Source organism: Rhagoletis zephyria, unplaced genomic scaffold, assembly GCF_001687245.7.
Source record: "Rhagoletis zephyria isolate East Lansing unplaced genomic scaffold, Rhagoletis_zephyria_1.1 Rzeph_scaffold_03747, whole genome shotgun sequence".
NCBI classification, from domain to species: Eukaryota; Metazoa; Arthropoda; class Insecta; order Diptera; family Tephritidae; genus Rhagoletis; species Rhagoletis zephyria.
In genome coordinates this window covers 30605-52174 of record NW_016160830.1, presented here as the reverse complement: position 1 = coordinate 52174, position 21570 = coordinate 30605, and the positions used below count along the sequence as shown (strand labels likewise).

Here is a 21570-nt window from a genome sequence, read left to right as displayed (position 1 = left end):
GATCAAATCAAAATAATTTCTTTTAACTGAAAATTGTCGATGAGTATTTCCCTTAGACCTTAAGCGCGTAGATACGAGTAAAAAGCGGTTGATAAATAATGCTTTCTTTTTATTGTAAAGATATTAAAAAAAAATATTCCGGTCGAAAATAATTACACATTTCAACGCCTTTTGCCATATACTTTCCATTTCACTGGCAACAAAGCAAGCAGATTCAAATCACAAAATTTTTGTGAATGTGAAATTGGGAGCACGGATGATAAGCTTTATTTTTGATGCATATACATTAGGGTGGTCCAAAAATAGACAGGAAAAACAAACCTTTTGGAATTTTCTCGCTTACGCCCTCCAGGATTATTTAAAATTGAAAATAGTAACGCAGAGACAGGTAAATTTACCGTCTTTCTAGATCAGGTCATTTTCCCAAGATTTTTTAGTTTTATGTTTGACCATTCAAAAGTTGTTTATTTAACCATCGATTTTCATCGTTAGTAGCTTGATTTTTTGACAAAAGAAAAGGCTTTAAAACAAATGAAAAAAATTTTGAAAGATTTGTTAAAAAGTTTGATTGTTTTTTCATATAATTGAAAATATCTGGGAAAAATTACCTGATCTGGAAAAACAGTATACAGGCCCATAATCTAGTATTTATTTTTAAGAATTTTCAATTAAAATACAATTCAATCTCTAATAAAACCCATACAAACCCAAGTTTAAAACTTTGTAAAAGACTACAAAAAAATTAAACAAAGTTTCACCCAAATTTCAAACTTTTTTCTCAGAAGTGTTGGATTTTTACTTTTTTAATCTTTTTGTTTGAGCAAACACTTTTATAGTTCATTTAATTGTAGTCTGATAATGCGTAAGCTTCAAGTGTCAAAAAATTTTCGCTGAATTTTAAGAATTTTCTTTGTGGCATTTGCTTCCTTCCATGTGACGAATAAGCCGATTTATTTTTACATGGAAGAAACCCGCAACGCCTTCGGCATAAAAAATTCTAAAAAATCAACGCTAATTTTTAGCCACATTGTCAAACTAAAATTAAATGGGCTATAAAACTGTGTACTCAACAAAAATTCTAACACTTCTGAGAAAAAAGTTTGAGATTTGGGTGAAAATTTGTTGCACGTTTTTGTAGTTTTCTACAAAGTTTTAAACTTGGGTTTATATGAGTTTTACTAGCGAAAAAAAAAAGGTATTTTTATTTAAAATTGCTAAAAAAATAAATAAATCAACAGGTGTGGCAAACAATATCGCTTTGAAATGGGGGTGCTATTAATATGACCGATACTGTAAACACCCAAATACCTTAAAAGTTAGTATTTAGTAAATAGTTTTGCACATCACTAATGCAGGGGCGTTCATCATCACTCATTTTTTTTTTATAGAAAAAAGCCCCTCTTTCAAGTTGTCCTTCCAATGAATGCAAGGCCTTCCTGGGTGTAGCATAAGCCCCAATTTTTTCATCTTTAGCTTGAGCACTGCATTTCAACAATTATATTTCATACAGCAATCGCCGCAGCAGCTGTGGCTAAATGTATGTTTTAGTGCCACCGACAACTGCACGGCATCGTGTACTGCAAAGAATAAAGCGCGCGCAACTGAGTTAGTAAGCGTAAAAAAAAACACGGTAGCAATGGCGGCGGCGGCACCGCAGATGATAAGTCAAAGCTGACACATTCTATAAGATGAAAACAAATTTGTACTATTATTTATGTATATGTTTGTATGTATGAGTATGTGTATACATATATATATGTATTAGTTTGTTTAAGTACACACAACTAACTAAAATGAAGCGGTGAGTGGGTGGCAGTGCGCATTACTGTTTGTAAATACATATGCGTGTGTGTGTGTGTGTGTGTGTGTATGTTTGTATGTATTTAGTTATGTATGTAGCTAAGAAAGATAAACGAGTTGATTGACAAAGAGGATCATCACCGTCTTGATTGTGGACTTGCAGATAAACGCCTCAAAACATTAGCTCACTGTTTGAAGTGACAAGTCGTAGCGTGTACAACAAGTTAGATCGAGTACTAGAAAGAAATATTAATCAAAGAAAGCAAAATCCTTTGGGCATCAACCAAAGAAAAGGATAATGCTGCTCGCGGCAGTTAATCGCTTTATATCCTTATGTGAACACTAACGTTTAACTTGAAAGTGAGAATAGTGGAGGGAAAAAGTAAAATTGGCTGTAATAAATATTGTGGAAAAATACACTTGAAATTTAAAACAATGAGTAATTTTTTACTAGAATCAGCAAAGTGATTTATGACTATCTGTAATCTGCGAAAGCTAGCCTAACAAAATAGACGCAACACAACGCTGAAATTTTTTGCATTTAAAATTACGTGAAGTGTGCGAATTCAAGTAATTGAGACAAACAAATACTTTGCGGAACAATTTTGTTTTGATTTCTAACAAAGGTAAAGGAAAAACTACAAAAATAAAATAAATAAAAGAAAATTTTAATAAAATAACACGAGTTTAAATATTTACATTGAAAATTTTTATTTAGCTTGAGGATATTTTTAATGAAACTTTTTGTGAAAAAAACAACATACAAATAGTACTTTGAGAAACAATTTTGTTTTGATTCCTAACAAAGGTAAATGAATAACTACAAAAATAAAATAAATAAAAGAAAATTTTAATAAAATGGAACGAATTTATTTACATTGAAAATTTTTATTTAGCTTGCAGTCTGAAGCTAAATAAAATTTTTCTATATAATTGTGATTAGACCAAAAAATAACAAGTAACGAAATAATTGAATTGAAAAAATATTTGACTAAAATAAAATTAATATTAGCATGGTGTAAAATAAAATAAAATTGATTAAAAAAGTAAAATTAAATTAATTAAAAAAATATAAAATAAAATTAAGTTAAGTTAATCAAAAAAAAAACATAAAATTATTTTAAATTCGTTAAAAAAGTAAATAAACCAAAAAATTAATTAAATTGAATAAAAATAAAAAGAGTAATATAAGATAAAATTAATAAAATAAAACCAAAAATAAATTATAATATTATACATAGAATAGAATAAATTAAAATAAGAGAAAAAGTTAAACAAACCCTTAAAAAATTTAAATAAATGAAAAAATAAAAACAAAATTAACCAAAAAGTAGATGTTATGTAAAATATCAAATATTGGAGATAGTTGAAAAAAAATATTATTCCAAAGTTATTGGCAAACGAAAAGCTATACGCCTCATATCGTCGTTTAAAGTGCAAAAACGCGTATCAACAAAATGCAAAACCGCGTATGTGAAGTTGTAGAAGTTATTTTCTAGAGCGTAAAAAACACTCATATTTCAAAATGTTTCTCTTTTTTATAAACCAATCGCATTTCTGGCTAGTATATTTCAGGACGAAGGGATAAGAATTGAGTCAAGAGCTTATGTGAGCAAATCCAATTTTTGGCAGCCAAAGTCAGTTACGCGTTTTTGCAGAATGACGATACGCGGTTTTGTACTTTAAACGACGATATGTATGTATGTATATACTCTGTAAAAACTGTAGACAATACTGAGTAAAACTGGGAAAAATATTGGGCACGTGCGAAAATTCCCCAGGCTGGTAAAAATAAGAATCAGCGTCAAGTGAAGATAGTAAACAAACAAACATTCAGTGCATCCATGACCACAGATAAACAATGAACAAAAATTTCACAACAACTTTATAAATAACAAACAATAACACAGTTAGGAATAATTAAAAAGCAGCATATAATTGAAAAATGTCTGCTTTAAACGAGCGTTAAAATTGAATTTTTAATTTTTGGATCATATTTAAACGTTACTTTATAATTTCTATTTTTCCCAAGAAATTTAAGTTATTTTATGATTTTTATGTATTCGATCATATTATAACCGTTATTTTCAAATTTAATTCTCTTGAAATAAAAAGGTTTAAATCGGTCACAAACATTACATTACAACGGTTAAGACAATCGAAAAAATCCAAAAAAAAAACTGTTTTTATTAAAAAATGAAAACAAGCAAATATCTTCATGATCCAATGATCGCATCTAAACCAAATTAGTATGGGACCACCTTTCCTTCAAAAAAAAAAAGAAATATAGAAATCGGTTGACATGGTCCAAAGTTATGCGGTAACATACACAAAAAAATAAAAAATATTCCGAGAAATGTATAACCTCCTCCTTTTTTGAAGTCGGTTAATAAAAAATAACCATATTGCAAAGATCTAAGATTAAAAATCTTGATATATAAAGGTTATTTTTGTTAACTCCTTTAAACAAGTATCAATTTTTGGTTTCCATTGCGATAGGACGAGAAATGCCATATATTTACTATGGGGCATTCCATGAAAAGAGGAAAGCGACAATTGTAAAATTCCATTATTTCAGTAGTAAACTGTAGATTTCACTAATCTGTTGAAACATATTAAAAAAATATGAAAACTTTTTTTGCGCTAGCATAGAGGGCAAAGTTGCCAAGTCCATTTTTTTTTTTTTGTCAATTTTACAGGTGACGAAAAAACTTCTTATAGCCATTTTCTTTAAAACAAAACTCCATACGAATAAGAAGGAGTCGATCTTTGTAAAAGCCTGTCATTGAATATAAACGGAAAAAAAAATAAAACAAGTACCTTAATATTTTTCGAAACGATGCATTTTTAATATCCCATGCTTTCTATATAAATTTTCATAAAAAAATGGACTTAGCAACTTTTCACTCTAAGCCAACGATATGTTTATTTAAAATTTTTTAATAATGTAATATTAGGAAAAGTACTTAGTAATGAACCGATAAGTGTAAAATTTTAGAACATGACAAACGAAATACGTATGTAGCTATCGATTGTCATTAGTGGTGTTTGTTTACAAATTATCCAGTAACTCGCCAGCAACTCTCCAGGAACTTAATTTCTGAGAATTCACTTTCACAGAAAAAAATATCCAAAAAAGTACGTGAACGCAAATCCAATAATAATTTGCAAGTTTCATGAACAGCTGATAAATTGGTTGTTTATTCGCAGAAAATTACTAATGAAACAATACTTTTTATATTTAAATAGGTTTATTTTGTGAATTTCAATAATAAAAACCGACAAACAGTTTCCTTATTAGTTTAAATTTTATCCAGCATCATGCGATCAGCTGTTTTTCGTACTGGCAAATTCTTACAAGTAAAAATTTATTTTTATTTGCAAGTTTTTGCGTACGAAAACGCCAAAATTTTACTGAAAATGGATAAACAAACACAACTATTATCAAGTTTTTCATAGGTGGTTGTTTATTTTTTTTTTGCTTTCGGTTGACTCACTTGGCTGTGTTGCGTATACTAGCGTATTCCCACTTCATATGCCCTTCTTTAAAAAATAGCTCTCCAAACGTGAACTCTTGCAGACAGGTGAAAGCATTGCAGAGGTATTGCTTCTTGCAAGCTCGTGGTAAGGACGAAAATTTTTCTGAAGTCGAAATACTCTCAAAGCAAGTTTGAAATGAAGAAGAGGGAATAATTGCAAACTTTCCCCCATTGTATGGGTAGTGATCCCATATAATATCACACACACGCCATTCAAATTTAACATCTTTGATATTTCGAACGAAAGCGCTATGTACTGTACTAGCAAGATCTCTGAGATCCGAATCGGCAGCACAATTCTTTTGGAAATCTGCAATTAGATACTTAAACCAACATAAAAACACTCGACTGCTGAACATCATCGTCGTGGAAAAAGTTCAAATGTAGAAAAGCCCTAAGCATGCTGGTCGCCAGGCACACCATATATGTACGAGCATTAGGGTTGTTTTAAAAACCATAGAGGCTAGAAGTTTAAAATGTTAAGCTCTCACCCTCTAGGATTTTTCCAATGGGAAAAAAGAATACCCTGATTTAACCAAAAAGATATTTAGAACTGCCTCAAAGCCCTTGAACTATTCCATGTTTTTTAAATGGGGCAGTTCTAACAAAAATTTTTGTTTTTCCAGTTAGAAAAACTCTCAGTGCTGAGAGCTAATAATACTAATCTGGTTTAGATCCGATCATTGGATCATGAAAAAATTAACGGTACTCCTAAATTTTTATATGAGAACGGAAGTGGGTTTTGTTTTTTTGCTTAAAAATTACTTGTTTATAAATGTCTAGCTAATTATACATATGTACATATAACACCGTGCGACAGGCAATTTTACACACAAAAAAAAATCAATAAAATTGCGTTTTTATTTTTTCTCTCTGACGTCAGGATTTTTTAAAATGACTTTGAAAATTGAATAATATGAGTAATTCAGAAAATGGTTTAAAAAATTTAATTCAATGTCCATAAATACTTAGGAAAACAGTATGGGTATCAAATTAAAGAGAAAATTCCGCAGAGAAAGAATAGATTAAATTTTTTGTTGCAAAGGGTATTGAAAATGTCCTTGAAAATTTTATCCTTGAATATCCATGAAATTTTGCAATATTTATTTTGAAAAAATTATAAACTCGACCACATCCTAGAACTCCGCTTCAAAAAGTAAATCTAATTAAAAGGATATTTTAAATACTTATTCGTCCTTGTGAACCCAAAATTTTTAATTTTTTTGTTTTTATTCTACATAAATAATTTTGTCTTTCTTTGATACCCATTTTTATCCTGCATTGCACTGAATTCTTTAAATAATTTTTAGAATTTAACATATCTTTGAAATTATAAAGTTCTAATAAAAAAACTCTAAAAATAAAAACGAAGTTTTACTATATTTGGTCCATAGTGTCGAGAGTATATTGATTGCTTGGTGTGTTTTGTATTTTTTTTTTTTTGTCAACCTTTTTCAATCTTTCCACTCAGAATTTTTAGAAAAATTCTGGGTACGCAATTTTATAAGTATAGCCCATTAAATTACAGGAGGATAAAGTGCAAGTTCCAAGTGACTAAAGGTAACTTTGATTTTTTATAATTTTTTTTTTGCTGGTGGGTATTTTCTTCCATACAAAGTATGTTCGACAATTTGTTTATATGGAAGAAAATGCCCAGTTTCGTTTAAAAAATTTCCGAAAATCAACGAAACTTGCATTTTATCCTACTTTAATTTAATGGGCTATAAAACTGCGCACCACAAATTTTTCTAAGAAATGCTGAGTAAAAAGTTTGAAATTTTTGCATTTTTTTTTCATTTTTATAATTTTTTACAAACATTGAAATGCACATTTAAATGCAGTTAATTCTATGTAAAACGACTTAGACTTTTGTAAAACAAAAAAATTCAATTTTAAATAAACAAAATAAATGTAGACTAAACTGGTTAAAATAAGGCGTTTCTTTTATTTCTGCCACGAGTATTATGAACTTCTTTCAGCCACACAATACCTATGTTGTTCAACATTGAGCTCAAGAGCCTGTTAGCTGTAAAGGCTATCAATACTTCTCTCATTTTATTTATCTTAATTTCTCTTTGTTATTTTACTAGGCTATATTTAAGTGCTTTTAATACTAACGATTTAAAAAAAAAATATTGATTTTCGAAAATTCTATACCTTTCTTTTTCTATGAAAAAGTTCCTTTTCCCCACATCAAATACAAAGAAAACTTCATAACTTCATGGTCTTTGAGGCAATTTTAAGTGTATTTTTTTTAACAAAAAAAAAAAAAATACGGGTATTTTTTATTCCATTTAGAAATATCCTATGCGGTTAGAACTTAGCATCTTTAATACTTCTTTTTAACGTATCTTTAGAAAAACGTTTCTATTCAAAGTCTATAACCTCTTTTGTACGGATTGTAATTTCAACGGATTCTTCAGAGTTAATTTTTGACAATAAATGCATAAATGCCTTAGTCTCAAAGTGAAATTTAAAATCTGTAAAATCGCATACTCTTAACCCTTTGAGTCCTTCCTTTAATATTGCGTTTGAAAACATTTGCCCGAACAGGAAACTTAGGTCGAATATAATACATAGATTGCCTTATACAATATACTAAATAATGGTAAAGACCCTACATCTTATGCCTCCTATATTTACACGCATATGCGGTTGTGGAAAGAATTGTGGATATGGCTTTTCCCGTCCAGAGTTTTATTCGGGTCTGCTTTCATTAAGGTTTCATTCGATGCCCAAATAGGCCTATTGTGGTGCCTTGGAGAAAGAAACAAACAATCTGAAAGCGCACAACTTTGCATTGTTGCCATCCATCACCAAATATGTACGCTCGTCATTGAATGGTTCATAGACCACAAGTCGCACTGATTGCAATGAATGTACTAGGTAACAATAAGTGAATACTTGTAAAGATATACCATACATAGTTTAAATAAATGGAAGCATCGTTTTGACCCATTTCAAAAGAGCTAAGCAAAAGAAGATTTCAAATGCAATTGTACAATATTCTAACCTAATAAAACTATTCTCGAAAATACAATGCAATATAGCTGAACAACAACAACAGCAGCAAAACAATCAAGAAAGCAGTAGAATTGTATGCGATTGCATTATCCTTTAATTTGTAGCACAGTTGAAGAATGGGAGCAAGTTTTTCGTAACGAGGTCGTCTAGTTAAATCCAAAGGGGTACAGTTGAGTTGCAGCGCTGAAGTGTGAACCAAAGGTAGTGGGAGGTTAGAAATAAAGCCTGGATGCAAATACCGAGCACTACATAGGCTTCTGGAAGGTCAATAGATCTTATTGTGCTTCAAGTTCAAGGACGGCAACAGCAGTCAATGAGAAAGCAGCATAAATTAATAAACAAAAAAAAAGTCTGGAAAGAAGTTGCTAGAACTACGCAGAGTGATCAGCAGAGCTTTGGCTGCGAAACGCAAAATAACTAAGTAAATTCGCTTGCGAATAGCAAATGTGACGAATAATATAAAAAGATCAACGCATTAAAGCCGCCTAAGCTGCATTGGCCGGCTGAGCAAGAAGTCGCCGCCGCGCATTAGGCGCATGTATTTGTATATCAAAGAAGAGGCTACAATTGAATTCAATTATAATTGAATAAAAGAGCAACAACACTCAGTGAAAAGGAACAACAACCACAAATACAAACACAATTGTGGATAACAAATGAAATGACAATAGCTAAGGTGCATGCAACAACAAAATGTGACAGCCTGACGCAAATGGCTTAACAAGCGAGAACGAGCAAAATTAAAAAAAAAAAAAAAAAACGGAAAAACGGAAAAAAGGCAAAAACCTTTGTCGGCGCAAACTAACTAAAATATTTAGGTATATTTTAAAATTACTTGGGATCGGCTATTGGTTTTGCGTGCACTCGCAGCGATGAAGGGTGCAAAACTCAATAATGAGCTGAATGTCAAAGTCAGGGTAACTACATAAATGGCAAAATATAACAACGAAAACAACAATAAATTATGCGTCATGCGAACCATCTATGTTGTCTTTATGTTGTTAATTTTTGTGCCCGTAAAAAATGCCGACACTTCCGGCACCAAGCAACTATCTACTAAGTTCTAGTTCAGCGCAAAGATGTTGCATGATCAACATGAGCGATAGAGAGAGAGAGAGAGAGAAGGTAAAGAGGGAGACAGCAGCGTAGTTCACAGGCTGCTCGTAAAAAAAACAGAAGCTTTGCGTTTCCTCAGCGCCGACTAAATACTAAGAATAACTTTTATAGTTAAAGACACTTAGCTACTGAAAAAAAAACCGATACGCTTTTTTTACTCACCGCCAACGCCATTCATGCGCTGCAAGTGTGATCACTAGGCGTTTTTATTTTTCTTCTTTAGAAGCTTGTGAAAATCACTCAACAAAAGTTACAGTTACAGCTAATGAAATGAAATGCATTTGACATCTGAAACGTCTGTGTGAAGGTAGGCAAACAAAAATAACAGTGATTTAAGTGAGCAAGTGAGTGATCCTCGCGCAAGCCACGAACGAATGAATGGCAAGCGCAGAGTTGCATTTTACAATTGCGTTTTCTTAAATTACCGTTGCCAGTTTAGCGCCTGGTGTAATTTCGAGAATTTGCATTGTTATTTACAAGAAAAAATAAAAAATATAAATGAACACAATTCAAACGACATGTAAGACGTAAGAAGATCGCATTTACGTACTAGATGAAGATTGATGTGACAATTGTGTTTGTGCAAGCCAACTGACACGAGAAAGATCACGATCATGGATCAAGTGGCATGGCTGACGACGACGCTTTCGTGCCGCTTCAACAAGTGTACATACTATGTATTTATGAACCGAGTGTGAATTCGGCTCTGCCAGCGATTTGCGGTGATTTAATTTAGTTTGTAAATACTCTGATGCAAAAGAATTGGCGCAAAAAAAAACTTACTTCAGCTTTTGTTTGTTTGTTTGAGTTTTACAAATAGATCGAGCGCATTACAAGCGGTATAACTTTTTTTTATCGAAGAAGGCCCTATTTCAGAATTTGATTGAAAAAACTCTTTTTTTAATTTACTTTTTTTTTCTTTTTTAAATTTTAGATTTTATTGTTTTAAAAAGAAAAGTATGTATACATTTTTTAATTTCATTTAATTTTTAGAAACATATTTTATATATTTTTTCCTTCTTATTTTTCTTGTAATATTATTTTAGATATAATATTTTTTTAATTCATTTAATTTTTAGAAACTTATTTTATGTATTTTTTCGTTCTTATTTTTCTTGTAATATTATTTTAAAAATAATGTTTTTTTAATTTCATTTAATTTTTAGGAACTTATTTTTTTTCTTTTTTAAATATATTTTTTTATTTTTTAGATAAACTTTCTTTTTAATTTTTATTGTTTAAAAAGATTTTTTTTTAATTTTTAGAAACTTTTTTTATTCAATTTTAATTTTTTTTAATTTAATTTGTTTCTTTTTTTGTTAATCTCATGTACTTTTAATTTTTAGATTTTATTGTTTTAAAAAGAAAATATATTTTTTGTTTCATTTAACTTTTCGGATCTTATTTTATTTATTTTTTAAATCTTTTTTTAATTTATGCCAGCAGACATAAGTTTGACGAAGATCAACACTTTCCACACTTCACACTTCCGAAAAAAGGTTTATCTTAACGGTAGGAGCCCAACTGATTTGTGCGCGTTCATACTGGCGCCAGCGACTAAGGCTATAGAAAGGATGCCGTTTTTTTGTGCCTAGAATCGGATTATCTTTCCATTTTTGTCGACAAGCTCAACTAACGGTAGACCTTGAAAAGTGCTGTTTCTACGTAGTTGGAGCTAAAAGAGAGAAAAGTGCCATTCGCTTGGCTTTAAGGGAATATGTGAAAACGTCGTTGGTGTCGCATGGGTTACCTTTCACATGCCGGACATTCGTTAGGTACTTTGTGGTCGAGTCTGAATAGATAGGTTTTTAACCTTTTTTTCTGAGCCCAGACTGTGGGCTGTACCACAGAGAGCCGCAGTGAGCGGCAAAGCGGCGCCATGCAGTATTGCCGCTCAGCCGCTCAGAAATTCCGCTCAGTGCATGGCCACTTCAATAGTATTTCATAGGTTTTAATTTTAAGCCGCTCAGCCGCTCACCGCGTTGCCGCTCGTTGCGTGGCCTCGGCCTAACGCGGATCGCTTGAGGCAGCTAAAGCTTCTTCTGCGCGATGGATGGTAATTACAACTCTGGTGACATTCACGGGCGAGAGTTGTTCCGGGTGGTGATAGACTATCTGAGAATGTGGTTAATAGCCAGTCTGTACAGTGTTGGGTCCAGTGGTTACCGTATGTACATAGTCTTAGATCTCGTCCTTGAATTGATATGTACTTAGACATGTTCTGGCATGCCTAGGCGGAAGTTCTGGTTCCAACAAGTGCCTGTTCAGATAGCAATTGATCAGCAGGAACTTCTTGCTAAACATTATGTTATTATGCATAATTCTCAAAAATCAACCGTAATTTTTAGCGACTTCAACTTGCACTTTATTGTACTAAAATTTAATGGGCTACAAAACTTTGTACTCCCTACTGCTGTTACCTGTTTAATACGCCTTGATTCATTCATATTTTTATAAAAAATAAGACAAATTTGGTATGCAAAATATAAATAAACAAATCATCAAAAGGCCATGGGGTACTAATTTTTGACGATCACTGTATGTATTCATAGTATGTAATGTAAATAAATAATGTAGTATTCAGAATATAATATATATAAGGTAGGTAATAACGGTAATGAGCGCAATCTTTTTTTCTTTCTTTTTTTTGGTCATAAAAGCAGTCATTCGTGGCCGAACTACGCTTTTACATAGTTCATTAAAGTGATTGTAACTATTATTGAAATCAGAGAGAAATTCTTGCTATTCGGCGGAAATTACGATGAAAATTTGTTAACAATGAATGAAAATTGTGCATAGATAAGTACATAGTTGTGTTTTAGCCACGAGCAATGCAATTGATTGTTACTGAAAGCGATGTTCACAATTGAATAGCCGCTGATTTTCAATATACATATTTACATATGTATGTATGTCGCTGGCTCTATTGACAATAATAATTATCGACTTTTTTGACTGATTTTAACTGATCGCAGTCGATTATTTTGTAAAACGAATGAATGATGAACTTGCGTTTTAAAAATAGAATTGACGTGCAACGCCAAAAAAAAGGAGAAGAGTGACAGAAGTGAACAAAGCAAATTAATGGACCCATCATATGTATGCCGTTGATTGTTGCAGTCTTTTTATTTTGTTTAACAAGCGAATGATTTGGAAAGTTCACTTCCCGGCTAGCTGATTTGTAAGCTAAGGCAGCTCTATTTTGCTGTTCGGCCAAAAGTTTTAAACAGAACGCTTCCAGCCGGAAAAGCGGCTTAAGGATCCAATGTAGTCCAACCGGCCATTTTACCGCCACTCTTTACAGGATTTCCGAACATAGTCGTATCAGAACGAGGCATCTGGTGAAATGGCTAGGAATGGCTCTGATATGTCAATAAACGAGACACGCAACTGATCATTAGACAAAGTTGTGAGAATGCCGTTGGCATTATGAATGTTTTGTGTACAAACCGAGATGATTGTTGGGTTCCAAGACCATTATGACGGTAGCGAAATAGGCAAAAAAACGGAAGACCTGAAAAGCAAAAGATCTTACCGTCGTAATCAATGGACACTGTGGTATAACACCGCTGCTTTTGCAATGGTGAATACCAAGGACTGTTTTTTGCATAAGCTGTCACGAAGCGAATGATGAAGTACCAATCGAGTACTTTTAGCGTAGTTGTTCTCGCCTGCGGTCGGAGCAACTCAAACACCAGAGATCACGCTTTTTACAAATCTGCTAGAGATAGATTAGAGATGATAAAAAGTGATATGGATGGCTTCCTTACGGATCTATTGTACCCTATATTCTTCGTCCAGTCCTAAGTTACCTACCATTCTTGAGAAACATTGACCTTCAAATGATAAGAGAGCATCGAGTTGCGCCTGAATTAGGATACTCTCATAACGGTAATTTTTATGCAAGTTAATCTCTGCACAGAAAATATTCGCGTTGACCTCCGCTTGGAAAATGCTCCGAAATTTGCGCATAGATACAGATACTCTCATTGTGGAGCCACAGATGCCTTTCCCAATGCCTAATTGGGTTTAAGAGCCGTCTGCGACCATACTGGTTTTGCGAGACTGTCGTTGAGGCTTTGCGGTTTTTTAAAAAACCTAAATAAACCGATTTGACGCTGCGCTTGTAATGGTTACAGTTCCATTATGATCACAGTGTCATTGATGAATTTTTTGTCTTTTTTTTTTTAGAATTGTAGGTAAATTTTTTTCCCATTATCATATCGTTTTTACTTATAACATTGTATATTTTTTTATTTATGCGATTGTTTAAAAATTAATTGCATAAAGCCAAACGAAGCGAGCTCGCACAACACGAACGTCAAACAGAGAAATTATTTCGATAATTTGATTAATTATCATGTTATGATGAATGATTTCGAAACAAAAAAGAACAATGAAGACAGTTAAAACGTGAACAAATAAATGTATATACGTAAATAAAAGTGGTGTTTGTATACTGAAACACACATATGTATATACATACGGTAACTTCCAAAATTGAGCGTACGGTTCTTTTTTGTTAATATTCATTCGCAATGTTTTATATGCTAAAATTTTTTGTTAATTTTGTTTTAAAATATGGCTTATGTTTTGGCGAATCCCATTTCAATCCAAGAATGATACTAGGTACAAAAATTAAGAAAAATCTGCAAAATTTCAGCAAAATCGCGAACTTTTTAATACGAATTTCTAAAAAGAATTCAGGTATGCTAGAGCAGGAGCCTAAAGACTTTAGATTCTGGGTTAAAACTACTCCTTGCTGTAGCAGCGTTGCCCCGACCTCAAGCTGGATACCCAACGTTTATTCTTGACCTTGATTGACCAAATTTTTTTTTTGAAGAGTGTAGTTTTGTCGCTTTTTTTAATTGAATAATTGCAGCTTTCTTTTCATTCATAGCAATATATTCACTACATTACGAAACGATACTTTATTTTTTCGCAGGAGTGTACATTCTTCTGTGCTATCAAATACAAACTCGTAACACCAACCACTTTGATTTATGTTGAGTGACAGATGCGTAAACATGCTTAGTAAATGTGAGATGCCAATGCGGTGGAGATAAACTAGAGAGACATTAATGCTGCGCCGCGCTTTATTGGCCAAAACACATGTCAGGTTGCATGTATATGTATGTGCATTAGGGTGGCTCAAAAACGCATGGGGGGGAGTAAAGTCTGAATTTTAATGCTGTCACCCCTAGGATGGTTTTATATCGAAAAATGGCTCGCCGGTTTGTTTTCGAAATCAACAAAAAAAGAAATAAAGGTAGCTCAAAAGCTCAAAGCTCGCAAAGTTTTTCATGTATTTCGACAGTAAAACTCTGTTTCCCTTCAAAACACTTCCAATAATAATATCCAATTATTTATTTTACCATTTTTCAATGCTAACGATATTTTATGGGTCCGTCCATTTCATTTTTGGGGATATTGGGAGACCTTTAAAAATAGTTAAACTTAAAAAATGGGTAAATAAACAATTGGGTATTATTACGAGAAATCTCCTGAAGAGAAACAAAGTTTTCCGTTCGAAAAATATTGATTTTCAAGAATTCTAAGAAAACATTTTTCCCCACATAAAATGCATTGAAAACTTTGATCGCATTGAGCGACCTGTGAATATATGTTGATTCCACAATTAAAAAAAAAACAGGGTTATATTTTTTCGGTATAGAACAAATTAAGCTTTAAATTCCGATTTTACTTCTTTTGGACCACCCTTATGTGCATTCATACATACGTTTATACAAGCGAACTTGACGGCTTATATATGTACATACATATATGACACACTTATAAACGCATAAAGAACAAAATGTAGAAAAATAAGCCTGCGTATGAATATTAAAGGTTATGAGCAGATTCCAGCAGACAAGTGACAAAAAAAGTATGCAAATCGCAGGTTTTGGCTAAATAGAGATATGCAATGAAGCTTTTTGGTACACTGGTGCATAGATGAAAGAAGCATTGTAATGCTTTGAGTTGTGGTAAACATAAATGCATACAAGTGATGGGCATACTTAAGTACTTTTGTGTTTTGTAAAGTAACAGTTTGGAGATGTCTAAATGCTTAAATAAAAACTACTTAGGCTTTTAGAAGTTGCTAAATACTAAAGTAAAAAAATTAAGACTATTTAGCAGAATACCCAGATCTAAAGTACTCTGGTACTTTAGAGATGCAAAATACTGCCACTTAAGTCCTAAGGTAGATGGCTAAGTACTTATGTAATAAATACTTTATGATTTATGAAAAGCTAAAGCAAGTGCCACCTTACCTTACACACACCTCAACTCAAATCAAGCCAACTTAACTCTCCCTAGCTCGCCTCACTTCAACTTGCCTCAAGTCACCTTACTTAAACTCAACTCAACTCACCTCAACTCAACTCAGCTCAGTTCGCCTCAACTCAAATCAACTCACCTCACCTGACCTCAATTCCCCTCACCTCAACTAACATCACTCCTACTCAAGTCGCATCATCTCACCTCACCTCAACCCGCCTTAACATACCTCACTTTAATTCAACTCACATCAAATTATCTCAGCTCAGTTAAGCAAATCACAAATAAATTTTATTTTTTTTTTTCAAATCACGAAACAGTCGACAAAATGGAGAAGTACTCCCAAAGACCTCAAATAGTCAAGAAAATCTCTAAATAGTCTCGGGAATCCCTAGAAACCTGAAAATCCCAAAATAGTTCCGAAAATACCGGTGCAGTACCGAAAACCGAGAAGTAGACCTAAGGATCTGAAAATCCCGAAATAGTGCCGAGAACCGAGAATTATTCCCAAAGGCTCGATATAGTTCCGAAAACCAAGAGGTAGTTCCGAATAACCTAATATATTCTCGAAAATCCCACATCGTTTTAGATTTTTTGGGTCTGAATCCAAATCTGGCCACAGAATTACTCTAACACTTCACAATTTTGAGGTTATATTATGAAAACAACAAATTTACTTCGTAAGCATGAGTCACCATAGCTAATACCGAAGTACTGTATATTAAAACTGGTACATCTCAAGAAAAGACAAATCGAATCGTAACGAACGTAAAAGAGTTTTAAAGGGGATGAGTGATGTGTTTCACTCTGGTGGTAAGATCTTGTTGAACTGTGTAATTGGACCAATATAATATATTATGTAGATGAAAAACAAAACCCGCAGCTATAAAACGCCGATAGAAACTGAAGTTGCCGCAAAAAGAGGTAGTTAGTACCGAGCTTTCCTACAGCAAAAAAGTTCCACAACGGAGACACACAACAGGTGCAACCGTACCCTTATGATACGCCCTGGTGAGGGAAATTCAAGGGTTATTTTCTCTCATAAAAGTTGAATGAATCTCACGTTCTCAGCGCAAACATCGAGCATTCTGTGCTATCCAGTAGTAAACTCATCATCCTGATGGGCGAAGTCAATAATACTGGATACCGATGAAAAAGCGTAGGTCTTTACGAGCTTTGAAGGAAGCCTGATAAAGATCAAAGCGCCGGGGGTGCGAATTCGGTATTTTGCTGTGATATTAAAAGTAAATTAGGCAAGACAACAGTAACTGCTTTCGTAAGTTTTGGAAGCCCTACATATCCAATAACGGATCAGGTAGGGAGCTTGGATGCCATCGGGCACAGTGGAAACCAAGAATTTTGCCTTCAATAAAAAAGTTGTTTGCTGTGATTGAGCTCCTTTACCTATCAGAGGTACCTGTTACCGTATTATCGAAAGGTACAACTTTTTAACTAAAAGTTTAACTTCGTATCGTAATTATATGTATAGCAATAAAACGGTATACATATATACATATAAAGTTTAAAAGGACACAAAATGCTCCTTATTTTGCTGGACATCGTCTGCCCATACATACATATGTACATATGTATATATGTACATATATGTAGCCGCTGTAGTATAACTTCACAACTTGTTGATCTGAACACAAAAAATTATCAAATGTTAAATGAGCAAAAGTTGGACTTCTAGCCTTGCGCTGCTTGCCGACTGATAAGAAGTGATGCTATCTGATAAGAAGTGACGTAACATTTTGTATGACTTAAGCTACTGTTAACTGACAAGCCAAATAAGTTTAAAGAATATAATTTTTATGATTAATATAAAGTCAAGACACAATGTTGGTTGATTCAGTTTATAGCCGAAGGCTATGCGGCACAGTTCGGAAAGTTATACCGAAGGCAAGTGTCGGACAGCCAGCAGCTCTAAAAAGGCCATTAAACTCCTCGAGCAGAATTACCTGCTAAATAAGTGTTGAAGGCACGAAGTCGTAAAAATTATTAGAAGAAATAATATACATACATACCGAGTATGAGAAAAGAGCGTGAAAATACCATAAAAAACTTAGCACTTGCGGCGTATTTGAGCGACGCCGCATGTCAAGTACGTAATGCACGTACAAACATACATATGTATGTAGTACATATTTATAGCCAAACGAGATTGACAAACACATGCTAGTAGGTAATATGATCCGCTGATCGTTGCAAACGTTTGTTTTTTTTTTTTTGTTTTTTTTTTTTACTTTGTGCAGATTTAATTATGTAAACAGCATTCATATGTCCATATGTATGTATATACATATATGCAAAATATGCATACGCGTAAGTACGTACATACGCGTATAGGTTGTTATGAAAATATGTACACAGCTGATGGTTGTTTATAAATTTATTTGTTTATGCTGTTTATTAAATTTGAGGCGTTGAATAGCTGATGGCTTAGGTGTAAATCGATAGCCAATTCAGTAATGGAAAGCTTCGGAATTCCTAGAAATTCCAATTCATACTACGTACATACATACATACAAACATATGTACTTACATAAGGCACAATTAATTTGAATGTAGACAATTAAAATTGGCAATTGTAAAAAATACTTTTCTATTTTTGAAATTTTTATTTCTGAACTAAAAAAAATTGTTACCAAACAAACACTTTTAAAAGCTAACTGTATGTAGTATTTATGACTCGCAATAAATGCATTTAAACATAGCTGCAGCAGAAATAGGCATACTAGGCGTATGAGTAACCTTTTGTTAGATGGGTCAGAATTTAGAAAATTTCCGCAAAAAAACTTGGTCCATCTCAAACAAATAATTTGATACATCTGAATAATATGTACTATAAGTATGTATGTATTTTATAATGAAATAAGTTAATAACTTATACTTTAGAGGACAGAAATACCTAAAAGTTTTAAGGCTCTACGAATCGATAAAAACTGTGATATGTATGTATGTAAGTATAGTTCAAGCAGAACAGGCTATAGCCAATGCTAAGAGGTTGTGAAAAGGACTAAAAAATGTACACTTTTGTTGGGTCCAAAGACATAAAAGTGTAGAGGGCAATGAGAGGGGCGACGACAGTGCACAGTGATTCAAAACTGGTGAATGGTTTTCATAATTCAGTGGCTCCTTCATTTTTCAAGCAACGCAAGCATTAAATTGTTTTAGTGAAAGCTTATAAAATTAGCAAGAGACCAGTTAAGTTTTTTAATTTTTATTTTATTATATTAAACTTTTTATTGCAAAGTGCAGAAAAAGCAGCAATTTTGAAGAAAACCCCTGTTCCAGTTAATAAATGTTACATAGTAAAAGCTAGTTGAAAACAAATGTAGCATTTCCCCAAAACATAAAAAATTCACAAAAAACTTGAAATGTTGTATAAAACTGTTTTTTTTTTTGTTTTTAACACACATTTGGGGTATCATAGTCATTCAACTTTAATATGATAAAGTGCAAGTTGCAAGTGGGAAGAGTTCGCGTTTATTTATTTTTTTTTTTTTTGCTAACACATCGACCACATCTGTATGCTAAAAGGGAAATAGCATTTATTAACTGGAACAGAAAGACAGTGCTTCACTTCCGTATAAAATCTGGACAAATCACCTTTAGAAAAATACCAAACAAAGACAAAACATGGTACTGATAAAACAAAATTTCATTTAGATTTAATGTAGATTAAGAACAAATTTATTATGATACCATCAGCCCCTAAATGAGGGATTTAAATAAGGGGTGAATGGTTTTCAAAATATATGTATATATAGCGACCAACGTGAAAAATAATATGGACACGACATTTCGAAGAGTTTTGGTTAATTCTATTTTGTTTGTTTAATTTCTATTATTTTTTTTTTAATACAGCTTATTATCTAAGAAAACCCAAATATGTAAGTCCAAATTTTAAACTTTGTAGAAAAATGTTAAAAGTTCAACAAAAATTACAAAAACAAACTTTTTATTGAGAACTAGCAAATACCCGGCGTGCTTCACTGCACCTTAAAAGTATTTTTGTGTTGCTTAATACCCATATTGCAATATTTCATTTATTTCATCAATTTAATTAAATCAAATTTTTCAAACAGGTGGCAGCCCTCATCAAAAATGTTTTCGGCAATAAACTTTCCTAACCATCTTCAGTTTGATACCCATATTGCAGTACATATTTAATTTATCTTCTTAAAAATTGAATTCAAATTTTTAAACATGTGGCAATCTGCACAAAATTATTTTCGGCTGTATGCCCACTTAAACCTTCTTCTTTTGACAGCCATTTTGCAATATTTACTTTATTTATCAATTTACTTAAACTGCAATTTTCAAACAAAGTGGCAACTCTGAAATTTTTTTCTTTCTATACTTTAAGTTAAACCTCCTCCAGCAATACATTGCTGAAAACTGCATTAAATTCCATGCACTAGTTTTCGAGTGATGCGCGTACAAACATACAGACAGACAGACATACAAAAATTCTAAAAAAATTCTGATTTGCTTCTGTTGCTCTAATAACGACCATCCATATTAATTTTTCTTTAAAATGTATAATGTAAAGACATCGGCCTGTCACAATTTTATTATATGTATAGATTTGTAGGAAAATTATTGGTATGCAGGTTTATAGTCCATGAAATTCTAGCTTAATAAAGTGCACGTTTCAAGTGGCTAGGAATTCCCCCTGGTTCTTTATTTGTATGGAAGAAAATGCATGAGATTTGGAGTCAGCTCACTAAAATACTTCGAAAATAATATAAGTAGTATAGTATGTATTAGCGTTTCTGCTTCAAAAAAAATTTAGTTTTATTATAGATTTGCAGGTCGGCTACTTTAATACGTTCACGTTACCTACCTAAATTCCGCGATAAGTTTGGAATATCACAAATTTTTTTAATGTCAATGAAAGAAAGAAATTCATGTCATTAACTAAACTAAAGTTTAAATTTCTGAATAGTCGGTAGCAAAGCGACAACTTTGACTTGGTTTTTAATTAACAGTCCGTGTAAATATTTGTAATCCTCCACCGATAGTTGCTACCAAAATCACTGGCAAAAAACCTTAAGCATCAGACGCAAAAAAAAAAGGAAAACAAAAACGCATTCAATACTAAAACAATTAATATTTAATTTATTTACCAATGAAAACAAAACAATATCATTAATAAAATAATTTTTAAACAGATACGAAAACAACAAACAAACAAAAAAACTGAATGAATTTCCAAGAAGCAGCAACGAACCAGAACAAAAGCGAAATAAAGTTTTATAAAAATCACCGCATTTCGTGAATTGTTAAACAACAAATAGCCATTGAGCACAACTACAATAAAAACAAAGGAAAAAAAATGGAGAATCTTGGCTATAAAGAGGGCACAGCAAAGCCGCGACGTATGGCACGCTCCATTAGCGTGGTGACAAAGAGTGAGCTGGAACAGCCGTTGGCCGGTAATAATGCAAGGTAAGTGTGAAGTGGTGGAGGGGGATATACCAAAAGAGGATATGAATTTATGCATATTCCTTTAAACTGTTGTTTTTTTAATATTTAAGTACATAGATATTCGCAGACATACAAACTCTTTTACTGTTACGCGATAAGAACATTTTCTTAATTTTTTCACATTTTAGTTACAGTTTGTACTGATTTAAAATAATAACATCTTAAACAATTAAGAAAGTCTAAGTTCGGGCGGAGCCGAACATTAAATACCCGGCGCAAGTATTAAATATATGTTTTCCACCTTTCCGAAAGCTACCGCTACATGATAAGCCGGGGTGTATACATTTTAAGTAAATTAGCGTCCTTAAATTTC

General features: G+C 32.6%; 1 protein-coding gene across 1 annotated transcript in view; it reads right to left on the bottom strand.

Annotated features, from left to right (window-relative positions):
- Positions 1-21570, bottom strand: part of mRpS9 (mitochondrial ribosomal protein S9) — a 40975-nt gene that overhangs the window by 1277 nt on the left and 18128 nt on the right. The gene's annotated exons all lie outside the window — the stretch shown is intronic.